The sequence below is a fragment of the Canis aureus genome, chromosome 26, assembly GCF_053574225.1.
Source record: "Canis aureus isolate CA01 chromosome 26, VMU_Caureus_v.1.0, whole genome shotgun sequence".
Lineage (NCBI taxonomy): Eukaryota > Metazoa > Chordata > Mammalia > Carnivora > Canidae > Canis > Canis aureus.
The window spans coordinates 24,609,062-24,629,049 of NC_135636.1; the positions used below are offsets into that span (position 1 = coordinate 24,609,062).

General features: G+C 49.8%; 2 long non-coding RNA genes across 7 annotated transcripts in view; one reads left to right on the forward strand and one right to left on the reverse strand.

Moving 5' to 3' along the window:
* The window catches only part of LOC144298071 (uncharacterized), a 93,374-nt gene that overhangs the window by 27,373 nt on the left and 46,013 nt on the right, over window positions 1–19,988 (forward strand). The window contains exon 1 of one of the 6 annotated variants that reach the window (XR_013365049.1): window positions 14,978–15,245. The exons of 3 other annotated variants lie outside the window; for them this stretch is intronic. This is a non-coding gene — a long non-coding RNA (uncharacterized LOC144298071). Of the gene's footprint in view, window positions 1–14,977; window positions 15,246–19,107; window positions 19,213–19,988 lie in introns of those variants that run through there. 2 more of the 6 variants (XR_013365048.1, XR_013365046.1) reach the window with 2 other exon arrangements.
* Window positions 1–19,988, reverse strand: part of LOC144298072 (uncharacterized) — a 76,938-nt gene that overhangs the window by 16,601 nt on the left and 40,349 nt on the right. The window lies entirely within an intron of this gene.

Sequence of the window (19,988 nt, forward strand, 5' to 3'; positions counted from 1 at the left end):
TGTTAAAGGAAGCTCCAAGAAGTCCACATGATGTGGCCAAAGGATCATTTTTCCAACAACAGATTCAGACGGATATCATCAAGTCCACCACGGGGGCCTATGAGACCTTCCCATGAGCACTGATTGAGCATGTCACACAATCCTAGGTGTCAAACTAGATAGGGAACCTGAGAAAAAACAGTGGCTAATATCTTTATGAATAGCCAGTTTCTAGGATCCAGGTGCAGCCCTTGTGGTTCGATGATGTCTATGCAACTTTCCTTTCTCTCCCACTCAAGTTCAGAAACAGAGGGGCCGAGGAGCCTAGAGATGAAGTACAAATGTCAGCATATAGAAAGCCATCTAGAGAACGAGGCTTGGACATGCAGGCCCGTGGGACTGCTCGCATGGATCCACAGCACTGTTCTGCTCTGTCTCTCTGGTCACAGGTCGAGGGACACACACAGACCGTGTCCTTAGACCCCTGGGGCAGAGGCCATCTTCACAGGCAGACTGACAGGGAGCTCAACTCTTCCTTCCAACTCACAGTCAGGCAGTCAGTCCAGGACCGGAGATCCGATGACTCCCCTCCAGCCCTGGCTCACCGTGCACCCCGCTGGGGATGCAGAGGCCAGGTTCTGGGACCCCGGCAAGCACCAGTGAGCCGCCCCTAGTTGGGGGAGCTCCTGCGCCCCGAGAAAGCAGATAAAGTGTACAAAGGGTAGGGAAGCCAGAGAAAGAAACATGTTTGTTTTCTTTTCTTTTTGGAAAATGGGTATTTAAATAATACAATCCACGGTGAAATTTTTAAAAGAAAAAAACAGAAAAGAATTGTAAAAATGCAAGCCACCTTCAATTCTTCCATCTAGTGTTAAGTATCGTTACATGTTGGTGTATATCCCTCGGGCCTTTGTGAGAGTGTGTGTTTAAACAAAATTAGAATCAAGCTTTATGCATAATTTCCTATCTTGCTTTCTTTAACGTTCTATATAAAGCACTTCAGCATGTCCACGAGGCTGTATGCAGCACGAGGGCAGGGGCAGGAACAGTGTGTGTGTGTGTGTGTGTGTGTGTGTGTGTGTGTGATGACTGCTGTATCCCTGGGGGCCTGACATGTGTGCTGTGCTCAAAAATATTGCCCCAAATAACAATAACAGGTCATCTTTACTAGGTGACTTCCAAGCATCACGAAGCAGCACCTAATGACATCCTCACAAGGAGCCTGTGCAGTAGGCACTTCTATAAACCGCATCTCATTACAGAGGGGGAACTGAGGCCGGGAAAGGTGAAGTCACTCGCCCAAGGTCACACATCCATGCTACCTCTCTATGTGAATACTTCCCTGCATGTGCATATTCTCAAATGACGCATTTTCTTGCCACATTCCACATGGGATGGACTAGGGGATAGCTCTGCATCCCTGAGACCAGAGTCCCTCCATTCGGAAGGAAGGTCTGGCCCCTCCCGTGTGGGCCCCGAGGGCTGCTCTGGGGGCTCCTGCCCTGTATCTGATCAGTGTCCATCCAGCCAGCCCTAACCCGCCTGGATCCAGAGGGCGTCGGGTCCATCCCTACTTGGGGCATGTTGCCCTGTAGCGGCTGCCTCAGCTAGGGCGTCTGCCCATCCCCGCAGATGTCGGGGGTCCTTATGCCCACTTATTGTCTTGTAGAACTTCACTCGGGCATGAGATGAGACTGATGCCTTGTCCCTATCTCTTTGGTCCTTTTTTCCCCTTTTGGGGTGTTCTGGTCCTGAGTCCAGCTCCCAGCACAGGAGTCTGTGTGGGGACTTCCTCTGGCCACCGGAGCTGCTCTGCTCCTAAGCCTGCAGGTCAGCCGTGCCAGGGACCTGCTGCTTCCCGGGAACAGCCTCAGCCAATTAGTATAGACACTGGCATTTAAGTCCTCCGGGTACTTTGCCATCAGGGGCCACAACCCTAGACGCTGACTCTAGAGCAGCCCAGCAGAGCTCAGCTCCAGTGGCTTCTCACTAAACACCTAATGGCTTCCTCTCTTTTCTTTTCACTTCCCCACCTGCAATCAATGCTTCTGGGGATGGCCTCTCACATACATTTGAGCCCTTGGCTTGGGGTCTGCTTCTTAGGGAGCCCAAATTGAGACTCCTTTCTGCCCTGCAGCCACCAAACCCTTTAGACCACTCCCTGCTGCATAGCCCACAGTCTGTCTCCCCTCCATCCCCTCTGATCCATTCTCCACACTTGACCCCAGATCATCTCTTAAAATATGTTTTGTCCACCCCCCATACTTTGCTGGTTTGCCCTTGCCTCCAAGCAGAAGTCCTCAGCATAGTGATCTAGGCTCTATGTGCTTATACCCACCCCCTAACCAATCTAGCATTCCACTGAGGCAGAGCCTACGTCCTGTGTGTGGGCCCCACCAACCGGTCTCCCATGTCTCTGCCTTTGCACTTCCATTCCACCTGCCTGGCATGCCCTTTCCTATGTTTGGTACTCAGAAAACTTCTGCTCATCAGCAAGACCCATCTCAGAAGTCACCTCCTCTCTGAAGCCTTCCCAGACCACCCTAGATATTGAAACCTCTTCCTTCTTTTGTGCCCTATTTGTGTACATGATCCGCCCCTTTTATCCAAGACTTGTCTTCTCTTATTGCAATGATCTATTGTTTTTTTTTTAATGTTTTATTATTATTTTTAAGTGAGCTCAGTGCTGGAAGCCCAGTGTGGGGCTTGAATTCATGACCCTGAGCTGATAACAAGGGGCAGACACTCGACCTGCCTGAGCCACCCAGGCGCCCCTGCAATGATCTCTTTATATGTCTGTCTCCCCCACAGGACTTTGGACTTCTGGAATGTGGGCTTAGTCTTCTTTGGCTCTTTCACCCAGTGCCCGGCACTGACCCTGGGACAAATTAGGTTTGCAGTGAATACAGGTGTTCCTTGCTAGCCAGACTCTTAGTAGACTCTCCTGTCTACTCAAAACTTAGAAACCAAATATATTAGGAAATATGGCCTCCCTCAAGATTCTGAACCCAATGTCTAACATTCCCTTACCCAAACTCAGGAGTGGTGTGGATTTGGGTGACAGGAGGCACTTGCATACGAATGAATGAATTGCTTGATGAATAAGGGAGTTCAAGGCTGAGAACATTCATCCACTCTGGGCACAGACCTGCGTGAAGTTGGTAGAGAGGAGGGAAGGAGGGAACATGGAGATGCCAAGCCAGAGCCAAGAAAGTTGTTTTGCTTTGGAATATATTATTTTTGCAGGTTGCTATAGTTACCGCTGTGAAATTAAAAATTAAAACCTTGTGAAAGAGAGAGGGTTGACTGAGATGAGGCAGTTCCTTGACAGGCTGAGTTATTTATCTTTTCCCCATGTAACATCTGGTTATGTGCTTGCAAATTTATTTTTAATTCAGGGCTCTAAAAAGGATTTCGCGGTGGTGCAAGGTGCCCGGATGATCAGCTCGGAAGGGGAAGGTGAAAGGGGTGGTATCCCAGGGCGACTGGTGACCTCCAGCTTGTCCCCTGGAACCTTGCTCCGGCTTCTGACACAACCTCTAGGAACCAGGGGCTTGCTCGAAGGCGTTCTGGATCCCCTACCCGTCAAAAGGCAACTGTAACCATGGTTCCCAGATGCTGAGCCAGGATGGGGGCTGCTCACTGTGGGTTCCTGTGGTTCTCTGAGCATGAGGACAAGCACGGCTGGAAGAGGGGGGATGCTTTGTGTTTCTCTGTCTCCAGATTGTCCCTGAACCCATGTGACCCTCTGTCTTCTGGGATCTTCCTGACCCCTTAATGTGACATCTAGAAAGGCAATGAGTGGTTCTGTGAAGACAGCACCAGCTGGAGTTAGGAGGTGTGCCCTCGCTGGCTCTGTGACCTTGGGAAACCCCCTTCCCTCTCTGTTCCTTGTTCTCCCAACTCATCAGAGCTGGAGTTGGCTTCTGAGATAACCTCTCAAGCCCTTATTCTAGGAGTCTGAGTGAGTCCAGGGAGTCACCAGGCTTTATCTGTGCCTGTTTTTGTGTTTTTGCCTGATCACGTGTGGTGGCCAGCTGGGAGCCGAGGACAGGCTACCCGGTGGGGCTCAGATGTCACCTCCGCAGCGAGATGTTCCCTCAACAGCCAGTTTGGAATGGTCCTTTCTCCCTACCTTCTCCTAGCATCCACACCTGAGGGCACAGTACACTCTTGCCTGTCCTCCGTCTTCCCTTTGAGATGGAAACTCCACAAGGCAGGACTTGTACGTATCTCATTCACAAAAGGACCGGCACTCTGTAGGACTTCATGGATTTTGTCCAGCGAATGAATGAATGGCTGGGTGAACAAGGGCATGAGTTGAAGGAAACAGTCACTGGGAGGTCCCTGCTAAACTCCAGATGAGACTAGGACAAGTTAGGAGACTTTGGGACAGAGGGAAAATGAATGAGACAAAAAGCTTGCAGGGTAGGAATTATGACTGTCAAAGGCAACTTTGGAGGAAGATATAAATTCCCTCAAAAGATCTGGCACATGTGTGTACAGCAAACGGGGGAATCTTCTCTGCTGTGGTAACAATGATCACACAAGGTGGGTGATGGAAAAGAATTGTATATATAAAGCCTCAATTCTCTTATAATAACAAAAGTTATAACAACCAGGAGTGAAGTCCTTACTAATATGGGCCACGATGCTGTACTCCAACCTTTACAAAAGCCCCACTGTGAGAGCAAGGCTTGGTTTGTTATTTTCACTGCTGTATCCCAAGTGCCTGGAGCACGGTAGGAACCCAATACACATTCATGGGATGAATCAATCTCCATTTCATACTCAAGGGACCTGAACAGAAAGGGTAAATGACTTGTCCAAGGACACACAGCTAGCCAATAACAAAACCAAGATATAAGCCAGGTCTGTTTCGCTCTGTCCATGTTGAGAAATGAGATCTTATCTGGTGGCTTCTTCAAACCACTGAACCACTGCCTCCCCGCAGTTCCCCTGGAGAAATGACCACCTCCCGCCCCTACCCATCACCTACCCTCATAACTTCCTCTGCTTAGCTCGAAGTCTGAAAGACCTTGAGCTGGATGGGATGGAAATCAGGCCAAGAGGTTTGAGCCCTCAAAACTGCAAACTCTGCCCAGGCCGTGGTGTCTTTGAAGCATCCTGGCTCGTTGTCGTACTCTGCTATGCCTGATGGGGCTGGTGTGGGAGGACCAGGGAACATTTTGTGGGCAGACAGATTCCAAACTTCTTGACAGGTCTGGACTCATTACCCAGGCTCCCGCACGGGTGAGCTCCAAAAAACCATGGCTGAAGCCCTGGGCCTGTGTTCAGCGGGGATGAATAATTAAAGAACCATCAGGCGCCAACAGCTTGACGAGGGGGTTGTTGTGTAGCTGGCAATGCTGTGTCCCAGCCCAACTCTGCTTTTGGGTGGAGGCCTTTTATTTCTGATGGTTGTTCTGTGGCGCCCAGAGCAACAAATGCTGATGGCAGAGGGACCTGCTTTGATTGTTCTGGTGACAGAAGACATACCTTGAGGGGGCCATTGCAACCAGACTGACCAAGGTTCAAAACTTGTTGCCTCTGGGACATGGGTGGCTGGGTGATCTTGGGGAAGTCTCTACTTAGTTTTTTTTTTTTTTCTTTTAAGATTTATTTATATATTTATTTATTTATTTATTTATTTATTCATTCATTCATTCATGCATGCATGCATGAGAGACACAGGCAGAGGGAGAAGCAGGCTCCCCAAGGGGAGCCCAATGCAGGACCCGATCCCAGGACTCGAGGATCATGCCCTGAGCTGAAGGCAGACGCTCAGCTACTGAGCCACCCAGGCGTCCCTCTACTTAGTTCTTTGTTTCTTCTGTAAAATCAATCCCTACTGTGCAGGGTCACTGAGGGGTGGAGTTAGATAATGTTAACTGTAAAGAGCTTTACAAAGGTGAGGGGTGGTATCAAGAGGAATACATCTGCTGGCTTGCTTCTTGTCTGCCTCTCCGCGAGACCTGGCTAGCTTTGTCCACCTGTGAGCACCTGAACCTTGGCATGCCCTCAATTAATATTTGTTTAGTAGTCAAACGAAGGGTAGAGATATCAGATAATTGTGGGCCAAGTCAAATGTGGTGCCTGGAGGTCCAAGTTTCTGGATACTTGGTACCCTGGAATTTTCACGTCAGTGGGTTCAGGGCAAGACTCCATTCCTTACAATTCTCCTGCACGTTCACACCAGGTGGTCTGGTGGCTGGTGACAGTGTGGCCTGAGGGGCAATTAATTGCTCAGGAGTCTTTTCTGAGCTCTGTTCCAGGCAGAGGCCTAATGCTGTTGCATTTGGGGAGAGACAGGAAGGGGAAAGGGGTGACCCCTGGGAGGCGGTGGGATTCCACAGAGCATGGGCTTGGGGTCACGCAGGCCTGCGGGGCCATCTCATTCCCACCATCAGCAAAGTTAGTAATACATTCAGCAGCAAATAACAGGAACCCTGCTATCGAGGCAGAACCTGGTTGGTGCTCGCTGTACTACACGGCAAGAAGTCCAGGGTAGGTCCCCCGGAACCAGCTCTTGCTGATGCCGCAGAGACCGGGGCTCTATTCGCCAGTGTCTTTGCCATCTTCAGCATGTAGCCCTTTGTCCTCATTCCTGGTGCCTCAAAGTTCCAAGATGACTGCCAGGTCTCATGCATTGCATCTTTGTTCCACGGAGGGAGAAGGGAAAGGAGTAAGTACAAAAGAAAAGGCTTTCTTGTTGTGGAGAAATACAGTCTCTGAGGCATCTCCCTTAATCTCATTGATCATATCAGTGTCGCCTGCTACTCATGGCCACAAGGGAATCTGGAAAAATCAGTTGTTTGGCTTTTCTGAAGCTAGTGTGAGAGGAATATTAGCTGTGTGGAAGGCAGCTGCCCACACATGGTTTCTATAGCTCTACAGTGGTTCCCCAAACGCTAATGTCCCCTTTACCCGTGTTTGCTAATGCTTGAACTTCCAGAAAGAAGATCCTTTTCCCACTGACAAAGTAGCTGTCAAGTCATGGGGTGTGTGATCCCCACCCGACCAAGTACCAGCTGCATGCCAGGCACGTTCTGTAACCTAGATGTGCCTATCTGTGGAATGGGGAGCATGATCCTTCCCCGTGGGGTTGTTTTACGAGGACTTCGAGTTGTGCCTGCCCTATAGCTGGCATTCAAACACATGTAGTTCATAAATTGTTGTTGTTCTTATGATACGCTTGGATAACCCCACTGCCCCTCTCTCGGCTGGTGTCCCCTCTGTAAAGTAGAGGGTCTGGAACCCGATGGTCTCTGCAGGCCTCTCCTGGTGGGATTCAGACCGAATCCTATCAGACAGGACATCTTGGGCAGCCTGTGACCATGCCTTCCCCGAGAGCCAGTCCCAGTGCAGGGTCCTGGTGGGGGTGGTGGGGGAGTCTGAGTGCTGCCCTAGGTTTGCCAAATGTAGGTTCCTCCCTCCCAGGCTTGGCAAGTGGTGCCAGGCAGGGCCTTTCTCTGTCTCTGAGAAGCCTGTGCTGCCTCCCCGCCCCCCCCCACCTCAACCTTCTCTCTTCTTGCCACCCTTCTTTCCTTCTCTAAATATCACTTCCTCTTGCTAACTTTCCAGCAGGCCACAACTGTTCTCAGAAGCCAATTTCCTGCCATGGGAGGCCCTGCTTTGTGGAAGGAGTGATGAAGAGGCTCTCAGGGCCCCTCTGTGACCTGGTGTTTGTTTTTTTTTTCCCCTGGAAATGGGGCTGAGAAGCCCCTCTGCCTTGTCAAGGGAACTTGTCCCTTAACTGGCTGGTGCCCTGAGCAAGCTCCCATTTCTCTCTGGACCTCAGTTTCTCCATCTGTAAAATGTGGCTGCTGAACATCATCGTTTTGAGAACCCTGAATAGACCAGATTTTGATGGCAGGGAGCATTTCTGAGCCTGTGAGGTGGGGGATCTGCAGTGGCATAGGCTGTGGTTGGCACATCAGCCACGCAGACCCTTGATGTGGTACTGAGATTGTCACAGGAAGGGGGCAGATTCGACAGGGCTCCCCCACTTCCTCGGGCAAGCAGCTTTTCTTTGATCTATTTCTTATATCGTCATCCACGAAAGTTTGGCTAGGAAGATCGGACTCCAAAGTTAAAATCAAAAGTTTGAAAGTAATAGCCAATGCTTTAAACTTATATGCTATAAACTTGCCATGTGCCAGATACTCTGCTAAATACTCTTCCCACATATTAATTTGTGTAATCTTACAGCCATGCAATGAGAGGGCCTATTACTAGTTCTGTTCTAAATGCAAGGACACAGAGCTAAAAGAAGCTTAGTAACCTGCCCAAGGTCAGAGAGCAAAGGAGGTAGGCTTTGAACCTAGGCAGTCTGACTCCTCACTTCTATTTTCTCCCCAAGAAAGCTGCTGCTTTAGCTCATACTCTGTCTCCCCATCTGGTGTTGGAAACTCTGCTACAGCATTCCCCTGAATTCATTGTCCTGCCTTAGCTTGCACACCTGCAAGCACGGGGAGCTTACTACCTCCCTGGGGATTGGTAGTCACCTGGACCAATTTAAAAACTCTAGCCCAAGTTTGTGGACTCCTTAATAAGTCCGCAGGGCTCAGAATGGTTTCCTGGGAAACAAGAGCAATTCACTCAGCCCCCAGGGATCTGCTGTGGCCTGGACTGCAGATGGAGAAATTTAGAAGGAGCCAACGTGCCTCATGTTCAGGGGCCAAGGGACAGGGTGTGGGGTGGACATCGGAGTGATGCCTCAGAGACTGTGCTCTAGGTAATTTCCCTCCCTGGCCTTGAATCTTGTCTCTGGAAAATGACACTTACTATACAGCCTTGTCTGTAAGGCTGGCATGAGGCTTAAACCAGAGAGTCCACATTAGGTGCCCGGCTCGTAGGTTGCATGGAAACACTGTTAGCTGGTATCTTGGCATCATCCTCCTTGCTACCACCATCTATAGCATCTGTCTTCTTACTCTGGAATTTAGCAATCACCTTGGTCAGTGACTTGATCATAGACCTAATGAGGTCAGGAACTTGATTCTTGGGTCTAAACAGTCCTCTTTGGCACACGAGGATACAGAGTCCCAGAGAAGGGTAGGGTCTTGTGTAAAGCCTGAGGCTAGTCAGTGGCAGAAGGAAACAGTCCCATGGTGCTCTCAGGGTCCCAAAGTGAGAGGCAGTTGGTCAGTCCCATTTGACTCTCTTGGAAATGTGAAGTCAGAAATCAGAAGCAGACCCAGTGGGATGGGGAGGCTGGCTCATGGGCACTTGGTTCTAGAAACAGCAGGGAGTTACCTCTAGAAGCACAGCATAGGTGAGTTGACCAGGTGTCCAAATCCAAACACTTAGATGTGTTGTCTGTCTAGGGATTTCTATGCTCTACTTGGGTGTGAGGCACAGTTGGGAGGGGTGTAGCCAGACTGGGCAGCAACCGTAGACTTTCTGGAATATGTTTAGGTGGCTTAGGGGACACAAGGGGCAAGATACCTGGGACTCAGGAAGTACATGTAGGCTTGAATCCCAGCTTTTCCACTAACTTGCTGGTGACCACTCTGAGCCTGTCTCCTCATCTAGAAGAGAGTTTGTTGAAAAGATTAAATGTGACAATAACAGCTGACTAGCTAGAAACCTGGGATTTATTTTAACTATATTTTAAAATGAGGAGATTTGCGATCCAAATCCAGTTTGCTTCTGTCTTTCAAGTAATCAGGAAGATCCAGCCACCTTGAACTGCTTTCTCAAGATGTTGAGCTGAGCATCTCGGACCTAGAACTGGGCAGAGGAGCATGTGCTCTCAGGTTTGTCAATCCATCCCTTGACTGCAGGCAGGCCAGAGGTCAGCTGGTCCAGCCCTCTACCCCAGCAAACCTGCCCCGGGCCACCGAGTCAGCTGCCGGGTTCGAGGAGGAGAGATCCCTGGGAGAAGGAAATCCCCCTACTCCTGGAGGTGTTTGCTCAGGGCTGCTACCGGATGAATATTTCCTTTCATAATGTGGCTAATCATTTTCCCCTCCAGGCAGGAGTGCAGGCTGTCCCAAGCTCCTGTAGCAGCGGTGCCCTGTGGGCTCTTAATCAATGTTACATGGTAATTAATAATAGATCCTCCTGCTCCAGCGCCATCACTCCCAGCTCTCCTCTCCCTCTGACAAGCTGGCATCTTCCCCTTCAGATGAGGCCAAAATCAAAGGCCTCAAATGTGAGCCAAACACTTTTCCTCCAGGAGCTTGTGGGGAAGAACCAGGAAAGCTGGAGCCCTTGCCAGGTCGGGTACTGGAGGAGATTCTCACTCTGCCCTCACTAAGACCCTACTGAATGACTAGCCCATCTTTAGGGACGGAGCAACAGTCAGGGGCTTCTGTTCACTGATCCTTGGGTTCTGACACTCTAGGCACACACTGTTGTGACTCAATCTGTCTGCAGCTGACAGAGATTCAACATGTCTAACAAGTTCCCAATGCTGCTGCTGATCCAGGGACTGGACTTTGAGAACCGCTGATTTATTTAACTAATTCTCATCCAGAGCAAGTTAGTGCCAGACACAGGGTATACAGCTATGAATAATGCAAATATAGCACCTGCCCTCTCATTGGGTGGCATCCACCTAGCACATCATCACGTGGTGGGTAGGGAAGTAAGCTCTAGAATTCAGGTTCTGCTGGTGATGCAATGATTCTGGGCAATGCAGCTGACTCTTTGGGGCCTCAGCCTCTGCAGCTGTCTAATGGAAATATGTCTACCTCCTGCCTCATATGGTCCACTTGAGGGTTAAATGAAGAATGTAAAAATATGTGCTCAGAAATGTTAGTTATAGTAATAGTAACGTGCCATTAATAATTATGCTATTTTTATTGCCGTTGGATCATTGTCCAAGCTCATATAGCTAGGTCCTGAGGGGATTGGGATTCGTTTATTTACTCACTAATTCATTTGACACTTGGGTCTTAAACACCAGGTATGCACCAAGTGTTGGAAACACAGGTGAACCCCAAAGCTGAACTCCCTACTATCACAGAGCCCACTGTTTTGTCATTAGCAAATACATACAGAAGACAGGTGGTAAGTGCTATGAAGAGAAATCAAGCAGGGTAGGGCAGGGCATAGATATTGGGGTTGGAGTTATGGGCAAGTGATGCTCTTTTATGTAGAGGAGTCAACTGAGGCCCCTCTGGTAAGGGGAGTTTGGAGCAGAGCCAACTGGGGAGTTAGAATAAGCCAGTAGAGGTCAGTGGGGCATTTCAGTCAGAGGGCACAGCGTGTGCAAAGGCAAGGTAAGGTTTGTGCATGTATCTCATCTGGATGTCTGATGGCATTGTCTCTCTCCTCTCCTCTCCCATCCCCTCCCTCCCATCCCCTCCTTCCCTTCCCCTCCTCTCCCTTCTCCTTCCTCCCTTCCCCTCCTCCTCTTTCCCCTCCCCCTCCTGTCTTCTCCTCCCTTCCCTTCCCTTCTCCCCTCCCTCCCCTCCCCTTTGCTGGAGGACCAGAGGTGCCACATCCTTGTGTCCCAGGACTGTCTGGCCTGGTCATAGGCACCACCAGCTTCCAACTTGGCTGGGCCCTCAGTGACCTTGCACAAATCACTTCCCTCTCTGAGCCCCATTTGACTTAACTGCAAACTGGGGACAATCATCTCACACCTCAGGCTGTGCCCAGGGGCAGAGGAGCTCTAGGTTGGGAAACTGACTTGAAAGCTGGACCTTTAGTAGGTGCTCAGGGAATGGGGGTCATCACTATTCCCCCTCCCCTGTCCCCACCTCCACCCGCCCAGCTCAGTGAGACCCAGGAATCCAGGTGGAAGCTCAGGCCCAGAATTCTCACTTAGCCAGGGACCGCATCTTATTTGCATAGATTTGCATAAGGCCTGGAATGGTGCGTACCTCCTCTTGTCTTTAGTTCCTGTAAGCTTACGTCAGCATTTAAAAATAGGGTGTTGATCTTCCCCTTTCCCCACCACTCCCTTTGCCTGTTGAAAGAATTTCAAGCTATTAATCAAATATGCCAGGTTTGGAAGCTTGTTTTTATTTTGGCCAAGTGCAGAAAGGGTCACCGGCTCTCGGAAGCCCTTGATTATCTGCTTTACTGGAGGGGAGATGACAGCAATGATCTCATGCAGTGGAGGGTCCTGGAAGCTTTTAAAAGAAGAGTCAATTTTGTTCTTTCTGCTTACAAAAGTAGAACATATAGGCAAAATGGGAAAATAGAGAACAGCAGGAAAAATCCGCCCCCTGCCCCAAAGTAGTCAGAGTAACCCCAACCAGGCACAACTGCTGTTAACATCTCAGTCTATTTCTTTCCTCACTGGTGCAATCTTTGTGTAACTGAGATTATACCATATATATAAGATGGTGTGGCTGGCTTTCTTAGTAACAAACATTATGTGTATTTCCCTTTGCTATTACCAACTTTGTAAGCATCATTTTCACATCCGTGTAATATTCCATCAAACAGTTTCTTAATCTTTCCCTTGTGTTAAGGCATTTAGATTTGTTCTGTTTTTTGGCTATGGTATATCTGGCTGTGATGATAATGTTTGTGTTCTTGGCTTTTTCTCTTCTTATTTTGGAGTATTTTCTCAGGAGAGACCCCAGAATGACTGGGACGGAAAGGGGAGTATGTTTAGGGCTCTGGATAGATTTTTCTGAACCCCAACGATATCTGGAATGAAGGATGTGCTTTTGTGTTGGCGTTGCTAAAGGCCTCTGAAATCAGTCCTACAACAGCCCTGGGACACCCTGAGATGGGGGCAAAAGAGGCAGTGGCTGCCTTCTGCAGCCTGCCATTTGGCATGTGGCTCCTGGTACCCTGCTCGAACAGGGAGCACTCGACCCCCTGCTGGAGTGGATAAAGGCTTGGATAATCTGCTTTCTCACAAACATCCAGGGGGCAGTCTGTGTTTAAGAAGTCTTTGGGATTCAATGAAACATGAACCATGCCTTCCAGGCTGTGTCTCTTGCCCACACAAGTCCAAGTTTGCAAAAAACGGCTCGGCCTTGTGTCAGTTAGAAATGCCTTTGGCTTAAACAAATACGAATTTCTAATTTCGTACTGAAGATAGCAGTCCAGGGCCTACGCAGCTGCCTGGCGATGCTGTCTAGGCCTTGGGACCTGTCCTTCTGTCCTGCCATCTCTAGCATGGTGGTGTTAGCTTTCAGTTGCTGCCTCATGGTCCCAAGAGGGCTGCTGCACCTCTAAGGCATCAGATCCTCATTCTGGGTTTGATGAAGAAGGAATGGTAACAGGGCAAAAGGGCATACCAGCCTGGTCTGTTCTTTATATCAGAAAGGCGAAAGTTTTGCTAGAAGCCCCACCCAGCAGGTATTTGTTTGCATCTCATTAGCGAAACAAGTCTTACAGCCATTCCTGAACCAACTGTGAGTGAAGAGGATTACATGGCTTTTGGACAAATCAAGATTTACATGCAGGGCTCTGGAAGGGCCCTAACCATCCTCAGGATCTTAGCAGGAAGAAATGGGGTGGGGGTAGGTGGGATGAGGGGACATCGCCATAGGCTTTGTAGAAAACACGACGACTTCATCCTTGGTGGGCTTTCCAGGCCCGTTCCTCTTGCCCGGTGATTGGCTCAGGGATGAGCACTGAATCTAAATAGGGCCAGGACTTGCAGTCCATAGAGAAGGCTTCTCTTGCTCTGTGAAGTGTGTGCTCAAATGGGGTGGCCAGAACTCCTGCAGCCATTTGTTGCCATGAGGGAAGTCAGACGCGAGGGGATTCCCCAGCAACGGGGCTGAGCCCTTGATGTAACTGTACCTGAGGCCCTCATGGCTTCGAGACTTTTCAGTCACAAAAGCTAGCACACTCTTTTTGTTGTATAGACTAGCTCGATTGAGGTTTTTGATGTAACACACAGCCTGCTAACCAATAGACATGCAAACAGGAACTTGGAAAAAAAGTGTGTGGTTAAATAAGTCTGAAGAACCAGATCAGGCAAAGTTTGACAAACTTTTTTTCGCCTGAGTGAGATTCTTTTATGTGCTAATATGTAACGCGAAGCTTCACAAGGGGGACGATCTTACACAGAATTTCCAAGACCTATGTCCCCAGAATCCTTTTATCGGTGGACATGGGACATTACTGAGAAATGCTGTCAATCCTACCCTTGACCCCAACAACCTTGGCTTTTAACTTGCGATGAGACACAACAGTCAATGTAGACAGTGTGGGGGGAAGAGTTGAGAGAGGGTGAAGGTTTCAGTTCCCCAAATTTCTCCTCAAACCGTCTGTGAGTTTCCTCCTAAGGGAGGCCCAAAGTTGAGCAGGGTAGACACAAATGCCCATTGGAATTGGGTGCAAAGGACATTCTGAGATTGAGAGCCTCTGCTGGGCAAGGGAGGTAGAGATGACCCGGCTCCTGTCCTAGGGGTGCTCTCTGCCCTTCCAGGTAGCTTCAGGGGAGGGGGACAAAGACCATTGTTGTCTGGCCTGTGAAACGGGATAGAATCAGATTGTCAGTGAGGCGCTTGCCAGCTATCTCTAGGCCACAGGTAGGGGTTGAGTGGAGGATGAGCCTTGGTGAGCACTTACGCAGTGCCAGCCCTCCTGTGGCATCCTGGAGAGAGTGAGATGAATAAGACACTTAACCCTGCCCTCTAGGAAGCCATGGTCTATAGGTGGTTGTGTGTGTCTCTGTGTGTGTGTGTATGTGTGTGTGTGTGGTGTATAACATGAACAGGCAACTGGAGATGAAAAAAAAATAGGTTTTAACCTATTTATTCACCTCTTTCTTTCTTTCTTTCTTCTTTTTTTCTTTCTTTCTCTCTCTCTCTTTCTTTCTTTCTTTCTTCTTCTTTCTCTCTCTCTCTTTTTCTTTCTTTTTTTAAGATTTTATTTATTTCTTTGAGAGAGAGAGAGAACCCAAGAAGGGGAAGGGGTAGAGGGAGAGGGAAAGGAAGAAGCAGACTCCTGCTGAACAGGGAGCCTGACAACATGAGGCTCAATCAGGACTTGGGCCAAAGGCAGACACTTCACCAACTGAGCCAGCCAGGCGTCCCTGTTCACATCTTTCTAGTTACAATTAGTCCTAGGATGCCATGATCCCAAGGCTGGATCTGGGCTCAGTAGCAAAGCGTGTCCTGATTGCTTAGTGAGGTCTGCCATGGCCAGTGGGGAGGGGCATGTGTGCCCTATTCATCCTTGTAATGCAGTGTGAATCAATGAAGAGGAGGGCACACTGGGGCTGTGGGAGCCAGAAGCAGCAGCCAGCCAGCAGGTGGTTAAGGAAGGCCCTTCTGGAGAGGAGAGCATTGATGTTGGACGTGATGGATGAATGGAAGTTTGCCCGATATCTAAAGGTAGGAAGAGGACTCCACGCTGTTGTATTTTTCAGAAAGGCCCCTCTGCTGTTCTGAGTGGGGTGGATGGAAAAGGATGGGATGGATGCAGAGGCCCCAGCAAGGAGCCCTTGGGAGCCAGCCAGGTGGAGGGCAGGGGCCCTGAGTAGAGCTTGGGCAGTGCAGTGCAGTGCAGGAGAGGGAGGGGTGGGGAATCTTGCAGGAGGTGGGTTGTCTAGGAGAGGGTGCTTCCTCTCCCCACAAGGACTCAGCGGGCGAGATGGGGCCACCTGGTGCTGCAGGGACCAGCTTCTCCAGTCGAATCTGCTGTTGACCTTTGCTGATTGGGAGTAAACAAATGATTCAACCTCACAGCGGAGGGGCTGACAGAGCAGACCTGGGCCTGCCACCTGTCCTGGGCTGCCTGGGAGCTAGGAGCCTGCCCCACCTTCCAGAGATGGAAGGTCACTGGTAGCTCGCCACCTAGCAGGATCAATGAGATTCCCCCAACAGGAGGGGCCAGGTGGGCAGCTTCTCTGGGTGGGGGTCCCTCACAAAGCTTCCTAGGTGTTGATTAGCCCTAATAACAGCAATGGTAGCAATTACGATTCTCCCAACATCAGCCCCATCTTCAAAGTGCACCCCAAATCCCAAACCTGCCATGGCCTCCACTGCCATTACCTCCACTTCAGGTGCCATAATTGTACCTAGAAGTCTCTGGGACACTTCCCACTGGCCTCCCTGTTTCACCTGGTCCCCTCCTGTCTGTTCTCCACATAATAATCAGACGGATCCCATTGAAACAGAAGTTTTGTCATGTGAGTCCTCTGGCTAAAATCTTCCAAAGTCTCCCATTTCCTTCACAGTTGAAGTCAAAATCCTTACATGATCATCTGCCTCCGGCCTGGTGGCTCTCATCTCCCCATTTACCTCTCTGACCTTATTTTCCATTCTTGATCACTCAGTTCTGGCTACCCTGGCCTTCCAGATGTCCCACTAATGCTGTGAGCACTCATGCTCCAGGACCTTTGCACCAGCTGCTCTTCTGCCCCGAATGCTCTTCCAGATAATCACAAGGTTCCTTCCATTACTTCCTTCCAGTCTTTGCTCAAATCACCTTATTGAGGCCTTTCCCAAATACCCTTCTAAAAGTGCATCTCCCCTTCTCTCCCTGACGCCCTTCTGAATTTTTTCTGCATAGGATAGAACACCTATACATGCTATATGTTTTACTTATTTATTATTAGTCTGACTCACCTCTCAGACGTGTGCTCCATGAGGGCAGGAACCTCTATTCTTTTGCTCACATTGTGATCCTAGTACCAAGAACACTGTCAGGCACATCTTTTTCTTATTTTTTTTTTTTAAGAAGGTCAATCTCATCTTAAGTATTTTTTTTAAGATTTTATTTATTTATTCATGAGAGACATACAGAGAGAAGTAGAGACACAGGCATAGGGAGAAGCAGGCCCCATGCAGGGAGCCTGATGAGGGACTCCATCCCAGGACCCCGGGATCATACCCTGTGCTGAAGGCAGATGCTCAACTGGTGAGCCACCCAGGTGTCCCCTGTCTGGTACATCTTAACAGTGCAATACATATTTGCTGGGTGAGTGAGGGACTGACCCTACTGGCCAGCATGTAGCTGGCACTGGGCTTCAACCATCTTAAAAAATCTAGGAAGCCTGCACCATGAATTTTTACTCTCCTTTTCACTTTCCAGTTTGGAGAATTTCTCATGACCCATCACCAAGTTCACTTTCCTCTCTTAGGTCCAGTCTACTGATAACTTCATCAAAAGAACACTTCCTCTCTGATACTGTATTTTTTTTTTTCAGCATAGTTCTGGAATTTTTAGTCAGCTTTTTGCCCACCATCTTTTCCCTTTGTCTTCCTAAACTCCTCATCTGTTTGTGCATGTTGTCCACCTTTTCCACTGGATCTTTCCATTGTTTTTTTTCCAGATCTTTTAAAGTCCTTGTTTGCCAATAGAGGATCATTTATTGAATACTATATATTAAACACTGGGCTAATAACTTGGATCTCTTCAGCACATTGATTTAGATGAGAAGCTTGAGGTTTGATAACAGGAGGTGCCTTGCCCCCGGGGCCCCTGGCCAGAAAGCAAGGGCATTGGGGTTCCAGCCCCAGACTGGCTGCAGAGCTTTTGTTCTACCCGGCTCCCTCAGTCCACCTTCAGCCATGAGCTCCTGGAGGCCTGGACTCAGCTTACCAATCTATCCACAAAGAAGGATCCAGGTGGCCTGTCCCCATGGCACCTCAGTGTGGCCAGGTCTCTGAAGAGTGAAGCCGGCTGAGTCCAGCCCCTCTGCTTGGCCCCACAGACCCCCACCATCTGGCCCCATCCTCCTTCCCCTCCCATTCCCAGGGCTTCCCAGCAGGGCACCAAGCTGGTCCCCTCTTCTGCCAGAATCACTTGCCACCTTTTTCTCAGCCTCCTCAGCCCACTCCAAGCCTTGTTCTCCGTCTCTCTCATTCACTGATTCACTCATTTCACAGAAATTTAATCGGTAAATGTAACTCATCTATTTAACTCAGTAAAAGGGACAGGGTAGAGGATTGCAGCTTCTGGAGCCTGACAACTAGGGTCAAATCCTGGTATTTTACTTACTAGCTGTGTGATTTAAATAAGCAATTCATCTCTCTGTGCCTCAGTTTCCACATCTGTAAAGTGGGGACGATGGGAGGACCTATCCCAGAAAGCTGCTGTGAAGAATCAGCAGGTCGGGCTATGTTTGAGTGTAGACCAGGGCCTGGCACTCAGCCAGTTCACAGTGTCTCAGATTGAATGCTGATACATGGGGACTCAGAGGTGGCTCAGACATGGCCCTGCCCTCTGAGATCTCCCAATCCTAGGAGCATCGGAGCATAAACCCCAGCCCTGGGGCCAGGGCTAGCGATGGCTCCAGCAGAGGCCCGTGGCAGCCCAGCGAGGGGCACCTCCTTTGCCTGCCTGTCTAGCCGCTTGGCCATTCTGAGGGACTGAGGCACTGGGCTGTGAAAAGTCCAGCTGGCCAGGCCATGGAAGGAGCCCCCGCATGCCAGTCCTTCCCTCGGCCCCCATCCCAGCCGGCACATTTGCTCTCAGAGTCCAGAGAGGAGACCAAGCCCTACAAACACAAAGCTAGAACTGAGGCTGTGCCTGTGGACAGACACACAGACGGGCTCACTTACATTCAGACAGGCAGACGTCTGCAGACAGATCCCTAACTAACGACAGCTCACACATTGCTCTTTTCATGTGCCGGGCACCGTCCCAGCATCTCACTTATATTAATTTATTGGATCCTCACAACAACCTTATGAAATATGTCTTATTAATATCCCCATTTCTCTGATGGGGGAAGTGAGGCAGAGAAGGGTTAGGTGATTTGTTTTAAGCCATACTAAGTAAGTGGTGGAACCTAGACTCCATCCCAGGAATCATGCTGTGGAGACAGTGGCTCACTGTTGCACATGACCTTGAGGCCCCCACGCAGCGACACACTCTCCGCTTTAGACACGTGGACACATAACATGCCCCGTGACAGACACTGTGGCCATTCCGGGATGCACAACCACAAGGGCAAGACAGGAGCGCCCACGCTCACTCACACTCACCTGGATGTGGGGTGCTAACTAAGTAAACCACCACTTCACTCCAGACCCCTCCCTGGCCGGGTGCAGCATATGTGCTCACACACACACTCAGAACACACGCTGCGTGCCCAGGCACCTGGGTCCCCCGCCCCCACCCGGTCAACACACACAGACATGGAAACGGCGTCACATGCATTCTTGCAGAAACCAGGCTCCCTCTCAGCTGACTCCTTGCAGGTTCCTCCCCTTTTTCCTTTGGGGCAGCAGCCCCAGGAGGGTGGGGCTTCACCCACATGGTTACCCAGAGTGCCTGATGCAGGGCCTGGCACCTAATCTGCTCTCAACCCATTCCACTTTCCTCCCTAGGACGGCATCAGGCCCTTTGTAGGTAAGAACCCTGGCTTTCCAGTCGGGCCCAGCATAACTGCTCTCAGCTGCCCTCCTTGTGAGGCAGGTGACTTCACCCTTCTGAGCCTCCCCTACCTAGAGCATGCCCTGTGGCCACAGTGGCTTCCTCACTAGTGCTCCAGCACCCCAGGGACACTCCTGCCTCAGGGCCTTTGCACTGGCCTTTCCCTGCATAGATCCAAGTGGCTTGCATCCTCCCTCACCTCCTTCTGGTCTTTGCTTCTATGTCACCTTCCCTGCGAGGGTCTTTATGATCTCTCCCTACTTCAACTGCAGCCCCTCCCCCATGTACCTCCCTTGTTCCCCCAAGCCCCCACCCTGTCACTCTTTTTCATTTATTGATACCATTATTCCCCTGTAGATAAGTTCTATTTATCTGTTCACTGCTTGTCTCCCCCACTAAAGCGTAAGCTCCACGAAGGTGAGATTGTTTCTTCACTCTGGTGTCTCTGAGCCCAGAACAGTGCCTGGCATGTAGTGACTCTCTGAGGGATGGAGAATGAGATGTATTGGGAAATGGGGGTGGTGGTAGCCATGTCCCCCAGGGCTGCTGGAAGGATAGATGACAAAAATCACACGGGGATATTACTACATGGCACATAGTATCACAACCTCAGACCTCTTTTTTAAAAGATCGCGAAAGTGCCACATGACTGCTCGTGTTCACTGCTGTAGGTCTCAGGCAATACCTGGGTGTACTAAGTAAATCATGAAAGGTCCACTGCTAGGAACCCCTCCTGCCCACTCTCCTTGGTT